General features: G+C 34.6%; 1 non-coding gene across 1 annotated transcript; it reads left to right on the top strand.

Moving 5' to 3' along the window:
* The first annotated feature begins 2,723 nt into the window (after nucleotides 1–2,723).
* On the top strand, nucleotides 2,724–2,827 carry LOC121208241 (small nucleolar RNA R71). The gene has a single exon (XR_005903219.1). It is a non-coding gene; the product is annotated as a small nucleolar RNA R71 (small nucleolar RNA).
* The last annotated feature ends 7,921 nt before the right edge of the window (nucleotides 2,828–10,748 follow it).

Genomic DNA, 10,748 nt, shown 5'->3' with positions numbered 1-10,748 from the left:
TGAGTTTTCACATTCACGTCACTGCTGCTATCAGCATCTATTTTTAAGGTAGACTTTACCTATTACATAGTTTCCATGATTCAACTAGCCCTTTTGCATAAATAGCACAAAATATGATCATGATTAACCATTCCAATGGCTAATCGTTCCCAAACATTTCCATACCTCTTAATGAACATCATACAAGACGATTATAAAATTAAGCTCAAAGTGTATATAAGCCATTTTCGCATGGCTATCCAAATTTATACAAAACCAAAGGGTCCATGACCAACAACAAAAAGGGTAGTCCTACACATGCCATTTCAAAGTTCAACCAAAAGTGTACCAAAAGGGGCTTTGATAGTGTGGGCAACTTCGACTTCGACACTCCCGAGTCCGATAGCTGACGAACCAAAATCTATAAAACAGAGATTCAAAGAAACGGAGTAAGCATTTAATGCTTAGTAAGTTTTGAGCAATGGAATTAGGCTCAACTGAAGTATAGCATTCATATAACTAAACGGATAATTTCATATACACATATATTCTCAAAAATCAGTCCTACTTCACATTTCCAACCCTTATAATCATACATAAGGGATCAACTTAACCAAAAACCGGAAGCTCCTTAATTGACTGAGCGAATGCTATTTAAGGGGAATCAATTAATCCAATGCATGTACAACACATACCTCGTTGTTGAGATTTTACGAGCGTATTAATTGAAATTATTACAGCAGATCGCTCATTCCCAAACTCAAGTAATCTTCGGGATTTAGCCGGATATAACTACTTGCACAAGGCCTTCGGGTCTTAGCCCGCATGTGGTCACTAGCATAAATGCCTTCGGGACTTAGCCCGGATATAGTCGCTAGCACAAATGCCTTCGGGTCTTAGCCCGGATATAGCAACTCACACGAATGCCTTCGGATCTTAGTCCGGTTATAGTCACCTAGCACAAAAGCCTTCGGGACTTAGCCCGGATATCATTCGAATAACCATGCACATATATCAAATAAATCATGACACATCCATATTTCATTTTCATTACCAAAGCTCAAACACAAAACACTTATCACACTTACAAATTTCGGCTCAATAGTCACATACAAAGACCATGATTTTGATTTACTTAAGACATAATCTAATCGAATCATAATCTAAGCTCCATTACTCGAAAACTTACCTCGGATGTTGTCGAACGATTTCGGCGGCTATTCGGTCACTTTTTCCTTTCCCTTATCCAACTTTGGTCCTCTAAGCTCTTGAGCTAATTCAAACAAATTTAACTTATTAAAGTCTCATTATGCTAGCTTATGGCCGAACATGACAATGAATTTGATGCGTCATATGGCCACCTTTAGCTCAAATACAAAATGGTCATACGCATTTTTAATCACATTAAGCAATTTAATCCAATTCGTTCGAACATCAAAAGAGAAGCTCAAGGTACTTAGCCCATATATACATTAGACATTAGAGTCACATATGTACGAAATCACGAATCGAATTCAACATATTGCAATATGTTGCTCCAATGTTGCAAGTATGGTAAAACATCCAGGATCCTTTACCTTTGGGGGTAGTCTGTCTTGAAGATACGCACTGTATTCCTTTGTCAGGGCTACCATCTCAAATTCTCCAAGTCTTCATCTTTTTGACAGGATATCCTTCACGAATTTGACGTAGTTCAGTATTTGTTCAAGTGCTTCAACCAATGGGATGTTGATATGAAGTTGCTTGAGTACATTTAGGAACTTCTTGAATTGAATTTCCTGCTTCTATTCTGAAGTCTTTGACGGTAGGGTGGTGGAGGCTTCTTTACTGGAATTGGTTGTTTTGTCCTCTGTGGCAATTCTACATCTAATGAAGTTGTTAGTTGATTAGAATTATCTGGTTTTAAAGTTATCTTGTCGAATTTTTCAGATTCTAGTTCCGATGAAATCGAAATTTCAACACTCGGTTGAACTTTCTCTCAGTTTTGAGCATCAGCTGGCTCCTTCCCTGGATTCCTTAAATTCTCGTATCACTAAGTACATCACCTTGTTGTTGTTTTCTATGTTCAGTTGCAAGCTAGCCCACTTGATTCTCTAAATTCCTTAGAGTGGCATCATTTTTCCATGTATGCCTTCAATAGATTCTCTATGCTATTGGACTATTCAGCTTGGGTTGGTTTCTAAACTTGTTGGGGAAAACTAGGTAGCTGAGTTAGTCTAGGTTGGGCATAAGTGTTACTGGTTCCAACCCCTTGGTTACTCAAGGAAAAATTCGGGTGGTTTCACCATGATAGGTTATAGAAATTGAATTGTAGTCCTTTCCTTCCTCAATTTTGGTTCTGGTTACCCATGTAATACACATAATCTGGGTTCGATGGACATTCTTCGAACAAATGTCCTTCCCCACAATAGACATAGGCTACATTTTCAACTAGATTCAGTGGCTGACCTACAAAACTATTAAACCCATTAGTGGTAAAATTTTTAAGGATTGAGGATATTGATGATACTTGAGATGCAAGTGAAGTGAGAGTGTCCACTTCATGTACTCTAACGACTCATCTTCCTGACATCGGTCAACTGGTTGGCCAATTATAATTGTCACTGGCAATCCTCTCAATGATTTCATAAGCCTTATTATAAGACTTAGAAAGGAGACCACCATTAGCAGAAGCATCTACTACCATCCTCCTGTGTGCATTGAGACCATTATAAAAGGTCTCAAGTTGGATGCTATGTAGGATTATGTTATGAGGGCACTTTCATAATAGTTCTTTGTACCTTTCCGATGCCTTATACAAGGACTCATCATCCATTTGTTAGAAAGTAGTGATCTCATTCCTCAACTTGGCATTCTTACTAGGCAGGAAATACTTCATAAGGAATCTTTATGTTAAATCTTTCCATATGGTAATTGAATTTGGTGCCAATGAGTTCAACCAGACTCGAGCTCTGTCCCTTAGTGAATATGGGAACAACTTCAATCATAATGCATCTTTGGATACTCTAGCTAACTTGAAAGAATGGCTCACCTCCATAAATAGTCTTAAGTGAGGAATAGAATCTTCTATAGGCATTCCACTGAATTGACCCACAGTCTGAGCATCTAGAACATGATTGGCTTCAGCTCGAATTATTGTGCCTCAATTTTGGGTCTCCTAATACCCAAATTAAGATCATGAAATACTGGCATGGCATACTGTCTTAAAGCTTTATCCCTATCATTAGCAACAAGGATAGGATTTTGAGCAGGGTTTGCTCTGTTTCTTTGATTTAGATTTTCGAACTTCATCTCTTCAATCCTTCTCTGACTTGCTTGTCTTCTTCACTGTCGAAAAGTTTTTTCTATCTCAAGATCAACAGGGAGTAAATCGATAATTTAGTCAATACTCATAAACACCTGAAATAATAATAAAAAATTAATTTAAGTTAAAATTGAATAGAAAAATAAACCAAAACGCAAAACTAACAAATTCAAAAATAATGACTTTTTAAAACAATCCCCGACAACAGCACCAAAAACTTTGAACGGCAGAAATGTGCAAGTGTACACAATCGCAACAAGTAATAAAGTGACAAGTAAGTGTCGAGTTATCATACCCACAGGGACTGTGAAAAGAATTATTTATGAAATTAATTTAAAACACTTTGGTGAGGAAAAAATATTTTGATCTGAGGAAGTGATTAAAAGCAAGGATTTTTAACTAAGTAAAATAAATAAAGAGAAAATAAAGTTCTAATGCACGATTTCAAAAGACGATTTTAATCAAGCTGATGTAATTGTGCTAGATTAATTATATTTCTTAACTTAGAATTATTAAACTCATGTTTATGTTGTTACGAATATATTCACGGTAACTAGGTAATTTGCTAACTTATGAACATACTTACCTACCAAATCCATTTATCTCTTGACTATATCTCTATGTCAATTCAATCGATTAAACTTATTTGAATAAGCAAACGTGTTAATGCACATACATACTTATGAAATTAAAATAACCTCTTGTACATATCCCTATGCCAATTCAAACAATTAATTCAATCTCATAAGCACATAAAAGGTTACGTAAGGTAACAATGTATACCTTGAAGCAGTTTAATCACAATAATCTTGCAAGCTATGTAAGGTAAATGTATCGCTAGATACCGTTGCTAATTTAACGCTTAGATGATTAAACATGCACTAATTAAGTATCGTGTCAATTAATTACAATTTCAATGCGTTTAAATAATTAATTCATTAGTTACCTCACAATTGTAATGCAAGAATAACTTAGTCATGGTTTTACTTAATCAAACATCTTACCGGGGCCTATAACAACACAAACACAATTTTAATAAATTAAGTAGACGAAATGCAATCAACCTAACACAGATTAAATTTAATCCATGTTAGTTAAATTAAACATATCAACATCACATATATTCATAGACATGTTCATCATAACAACAACAAAAATTAAAAGGATAGAGAACAAGAATCAAATTCGGTGCTTCTCCGTGGCTTGACTGGTTTGCTCCACTCTTCCTTCTTCGCTTGTTTTTTGTCAAACTGAGGCTGCTATGAACACTTTAATGCTACTCCAAATGGTGGATGAATGGATCTTTTTGAAGAGGTGAAATCGGCAAGAGGATAAAGAATAATCGATGGGAAATGAAGAGAGAAAATTGAGAAAGAAGAGAAGAGATGAGAAAGTTGAGGTGTGTTTGAATTAAGCAGCCAAGGGGGGTTTAAAGGTTGAGAGGGCTGCTAAAAATTTCCAAAATCAGCAGCCGAAGAGCCCTTCCATGGCTGGCCACACATGTGACAAGTTTGAATTCAAACTTGCTATATCAAGGTAGGGGCAAATCTAAAAAGGCACAAATAGTGTAGGGGTTTGTTTGCAATTTGAAAAAGTCTTCAAGGGATTTTGAAAGCTAATTAATCAGCCAATCAAGCTGATTGGATCAGCATGTGGGACAGTTTTGGGCTGCCCAGTACTCAGTCGGTTCAGTTTTCTCGGTTCAGCTCAACTGGGCCACTTTTCATAATTAATTAATAATAATTTATTCAACCCAAGTTAAATTGGGTATAAATTAAGATTAATTATATTATGATTTAATACACATAATTTGGAGCATCTTAGGCTGGAAAATTAATTCACCTTGATGCTTCAAAATTATTTCTCGATTTTGCGCTTCTAGTAGTGTCTGCCAAGCTATTTTTTGCCCTTTGTGCAAATCTACCAAAAATAATCAAAATTAATTATAAAATTAGTTAAATTTCATTATATTAATAATTTAAGCACCAAAAAATTATCTTATAATAATTATATATTTTTTGACAAGAATTTGACCGAACTTGCATGAATTTGAGTTAAAAAGGGCATGAAAAAGTTTGTATATTTTCGTGTTTCCATCCGCACAGCTTATGACACAGGCGTGTCTTTGGCTGTTTAAGACACACGGCCAGGCCACACGAGCGTGTGTCCCCTATATTTTGAAAAATTTTCTAAGTTTTCTAAAAGTTCTCTGAGTTATCGATTTAGTCCTGAACCACCCCGAATGCATTTTTTGGGCCGTGTAGGCTTATATTAGCGACGATATGGATGTTTGTGAATGATTTATTTTTGAAATAGAAAAATGTATGAGAGATGTATGTTTAATTGTGTAATAAGTTCGGTAATACTCCGTAACCCTATTCCGGCATTGAATACGGGTGAGTGGTGTTACAACCAAGGATTCCCTTCAGTGGTATCATAATACCCATCTCCCAAGGAAGACCCCAGGTTTCAACATTGCTCGAGATATCATTATATCCTCTTTTAGCTATCTTGATATCACCTTCATCACAAGTACAAACTTGGATGAAAAGGGCAACCTTTGCTTACTCGGCCCACCAATCACAGAAGGCCTTGTTACATTATGCCCAAAGACCAATCATGAGATGATTGTAATCATATACTCATTTTACCTTGTTTGTTAATATAAGGCATTGTCATTTTTATTTTAGCTTCTTTTTATGTGTGCATAAATAAATTGGCTAATAATAAAATCCTATAAATAATATGATTATTCTTAAAAAAGTCCTTAGTCAAATATTATTGTGGGTTTGGACAATGATAATGTATTGAAACTAATGTGTAGTTGAGTCAAATATTATTGTGGGTGTGGACAATGATAATGCATTGAAACTAATGTGTAGTTGATTGATGATAAATTCTTTCCACTGAAATAGAGATGTTAAAATAAATACATGTGTTTGTCTTAGAGAACAACATACTGGATTGACATGCCATGAGTATGTTTCTTGGATTAACATGTAACAGTCACAACTATTACTCATAGTGATAACTATGTATATGATCCTCAAACTTGAGATGATCATTGTCTCAACATCATGAGTCGTATTTTTTTATATGATTAAACGTATATCGTAACAAGTTGTACTATAAAGACTGATGTCGGATATAACACTATCCATGTAGTGGATATGGTTGATCAAGATAGGATTTATCCATCTTACATAATAGGAGAAATATATTAGGCCTTTTGATGGAGTGATACTAGAAATGCATGGCCTTGCTCGAATAAGTTGATATGAGATATCACACTTTTTTTTTATTGTAGCCTACTAAAAAAATCAAGAAATATGATATTGAAATATACAAGTGTCCAATCTAGATATTAAGGATAAAAGGATATAATACATGAAAATATTATCACAGAAAGGTTATGTTAAATCACGACTTCTTGTAACTTGGGTAGCAGTGATGCCTTGCTAGATGTCACTCATTGCTTGTAATGTTAGAAACGTTCTACTATTACTACCAACATTAGAAGAGCCTACAGTGTCACACCCTATAGTTGAAGCAAAAAGAATCCAAATACATTAGGAATTTTATTTAGTTGTCACATGAATTAAATTCATTTAATTTGGTAGTTAAATATTAAACACACTATATGTACAAACTTGTCGTACATAAATAGAGAACGTAGATAAAATTAATATTTCAATTTGATTCATACAAAATATTAATTATATATATTTTACCGAAATTATTAACATAAATGACCGCCTCCATACATACCAACGTCTAGAGTAGAAATCTTGCACAAAAGATATGAAAAGCGGTATCCGAAAGTATACGGGTCATGTTGTAATATAGTTACAACGAAGTAGGTCAGTATTCCAAGGATCGTACCCAAGGGAGATGAGTACTAAAATAATTCTAATCTAAACATATACAAATCTAATTAGTACTTTAATTGGATTGCAGTACAAAGAATTAAAAGAAGGGTTTTGACGAACTATACTAAAAATAATAAGAAAGTAAATAAATAAAACGCGAAAAATAAAATACTCAAATATGTATCAAATCTGGGCATGGGTGATTACCTTGCTTCAATAATCATAATCAACTTCCATCTCAGTTTTCTTGTTCAATCAACTAGTCAGTACCCCAGCATGATCTTTCAATTCTTCCACTAGACTAACAAGTCAGTAAGAACAACTATAACTGCCCATTTTTGGGTCAAATCAAAATAGTGGTTTCGATACCACAAATTTGAAGTAGAAATATTTATTTTATTATTTCTTTAAGGTCTACAGCATGATAGAATAATTGTGTGAAAATTTCGTTAAGAAATTTTATCGATTGAGTGCCTAATTTGGCTAGAATGACTAAATTACAATAGGTGTAAATTTTGAGTTCTATAGGCTAAAGGTAGAAATTGTTATGAAATTTTAAATTAGAGGTCCTTAAATGGTAATTAAACCATTATATTTTAAAATGGACATGTCTAGGTAAAATGTAAAGGTTATGTATTAAGGGCATTTTAGTAATTTGGTAAATAAAGACAAAAATAACTAATTTGGCTTTAGGCCATGCATATCAGTTGATTTTGCTTCAGGCCATGATATTAGTACTTCAGAGATAAGTTACCTTGATTAGGCTTTGGGACTTTGAGAGATAAGAAACTGTTTGCTAAATTCAGGAAAAGTGAGTTTTAGCTCTGAAAAGTTAGATTTTTGGGACACATTGTTTTAGCAGAAGGTATACGGGTTGATCTGGGTAATATTTTAGTAGTTGTTGATTGGAAACCCCCAAGGAATGCATCCGAGGTTAGAAGCTTTTTGGGTTTGGCTGGATATTATCGATGTTTTGTTAAGAGATTTTCGATGATTGCTACACCTTTGACCAAATTGTTATGAAAGGATGTGAAATTCAAGTGGTTTGAGAAATGTCAAGGGAGTTTTAAACAGTTGAAAGTGTTGTTGACTGAGGCACCGGTGTTAGTGCAACCTGAGTCAGGGAAAGAGTTTGTGATTTTTAGGGACGCATCATTGAATGGTCTTGGTTGTGTGTTGGTGTAAGAGGGTAAAGTGATAGCTTATGCCTCGAGATAGTTGAAACCGTACAAAAAGAATTATCCAACACACACTTGCAATTAGCTGCTATTATGTTTAGATTAAAAATTTGGAGACATCATTTACTTGGTAAGAAGTGTCACATCTTTACCGATCACAAGAGTTTAAAGTATTTGATGACTCAGAAAGATTTGAATTTGAGATAACGAAGATGGCTCAAGCTATTGAAGGATTATGAGTTAGTGATCGACTATCACCCGGGGAAAGTGAACGTAGTTGCAGATGCTTTAAGTAGAAAGTTTTTGTTTGCCTTGAAGGTGATGAATACACGACTTGCTTTTTTCGATGATGGATCGATTCTAGCCAAGTTGAAAGCTAGACCAATATTCTTCAGCAAATTTGTGAAGCTCAGAAAGGTGATAATGAGTTGCAAGCTAAAAGAGTTCAATGCCAATCAAATAGTGACTCAGAATATCAGATTGGATCGGATGATTATTTAAGGTCCAAGTAGGATTGTGTACCGAGAGATACTGAACTAATTCAAAAAATTCTTCATGAGGCACATAATGGTTGTTTATCTATTCATCCTGGGAGTACAAAGATGTAAAATGATTTGAAGGAATTTACTGGTGGTCAGCATGAAACGAGACATTTCAGAGTTTGTAACGAGATGTTCATTTGTCAACAAGTGAAAGTCAAACATCAAGTGCCTTCGGGTTTACTTTAGCCCGTGACTGTACTTGAGTGGAAATGGGATAGAGTTACGATGGATTTCGTATGGCATTACTCTGACTCCGAAGAAAGATACTGTATAGGTTGTTGTTGATAGATTGTCGGCTCAATTTATCCTGTACGTACCGATTATTCATTAATAAATTGGCTAAATTGTACATTCTTGAGATTGTTAGATTGCACAGGGTGCACTTCTATTATTTCGGATAGAGATCCACGTTATGTCTCAATTTAGAAGAATTATAAGAAACGTTAGTACGAAGTGAATTTCGTACTGCGTTGCATCAACAATCGACGGTCATCTGAGAGAGTAATTCAAATTCTCGAGGATACCCTTTGCTATTGTGTTTTAGAATTCGAAGGTAGTTAGGAGAAATATCTACCGTTGTTCGAATTTGCTTATAACAATAATTATCAATTGAGTACTAAGATGGCACCGTATGAAGCATTGTATGGTCGCAAGTACCGAACTCTGTTGTACCGAATGAGCTTAGTGAGAAATAGATTCATGGGGTTGATTTGGTCAAAGAAACCGAAGATAAAGTAAAAGTAATTTGTGATTGTTTGAAAGCAGCTTTGGATCTACAAAAATCGTATGCGGATTTGAAATTAAAGGATATTGAATTTCAATTTGGTGATAAAGTGTTTTGAAAGTGTCTCCGTGGAAGAAAATTCTTAGATTTGGTCGCAAAGGCAAGTTGAGTCCACATTTCATTGGGCCATATGAGATTATTGAAAGAATAGGGCCAGTGGCATATCGACTAGCTTTGTCGTCAGAGTTAGAAAGGATCCACAATATATTCATCTGTCAATATTACGACGATATCGATCAGATCCATCGCATGTAATCTCACCATCAGAGATTGAGATTTGACCCGATTACATACGGTGAAGAACCGATCAAAGTGTTAGCTCGAGAGTTAAATAGTTGAGAAATAAAAGTATAGCCTAGTGAAAGTTTGTGGCAACCACACAGGGTCAAATAGGCTACGTGGAACCCGAGAAACTATGAAAATAGTACCCTTACTCTTTTCTAGTAAATTCGTGACGAAAACCCTAAAGGGGAAGTTGTAACAGCCTATTTTTGGTTAAATCAGAATTGTGGTTTTGGGACCACAAATCTGAAGTAAAATATTTTATTTTTTAATCACGCATATGTATTGTTGAAATTCGTTAAGAAAATTTTATGCATTGATGCAGATAGAAGGTCCTTAAATGGTAATTAGAGCATTATAATTTGTATGGACAAAAATTGACATGGCTAGGTAAATTTAAGTTATGCATTAAGGGCATTTTAGTAGGTTTGGTAAATGAAGACAAAAATAACTAAATAAAATATGTCACCTTCTTCAATTTCATCCCCATAGCCAAAAATTAGAAGAGGAGACATAGCCAGGGTTTGGCCAAGCTTTCAACTCCGATTGTAAGTCCGTTCTTGTTCATTTTTTAAGATTTTTACGTTTTTGATATCGTTGTACTTGATTTAGCTACTTCAAGACTAATTTGAAAGAAGTTAAAGTTTTAATTTTAACCATGTTGAATAGCTTGTGTTTTAATGTTTGATGGTAGAATGCATGTTTGATGTTTATTAAATGACTTTTGTAAAGTGATTTTTGGTAAAAACGTCAAATAGGGACTTATTGTAAAAGTCATAAAAATGTGTAGAAAAGTGTAAAAAAAAAAAT

Source organism: Gossypium hirsutum, chromosome A01, assembly GCF_007990345.1.
Source record: "Gossypium hirsutum isolate 1008001.06 chromosome A01, Gossypium_hirsutum_v2.1, whole genome shotgun sequence".
NCBI lineage: Eukaryota > Viridiplantae > Streptophyta > Magnoliopsida > Malvales > Malvaceae > Gossypium > Gossypium hirsutum.
This window is presented reverse-complemented; position numbering and strand designations above follow the sequence as displayed.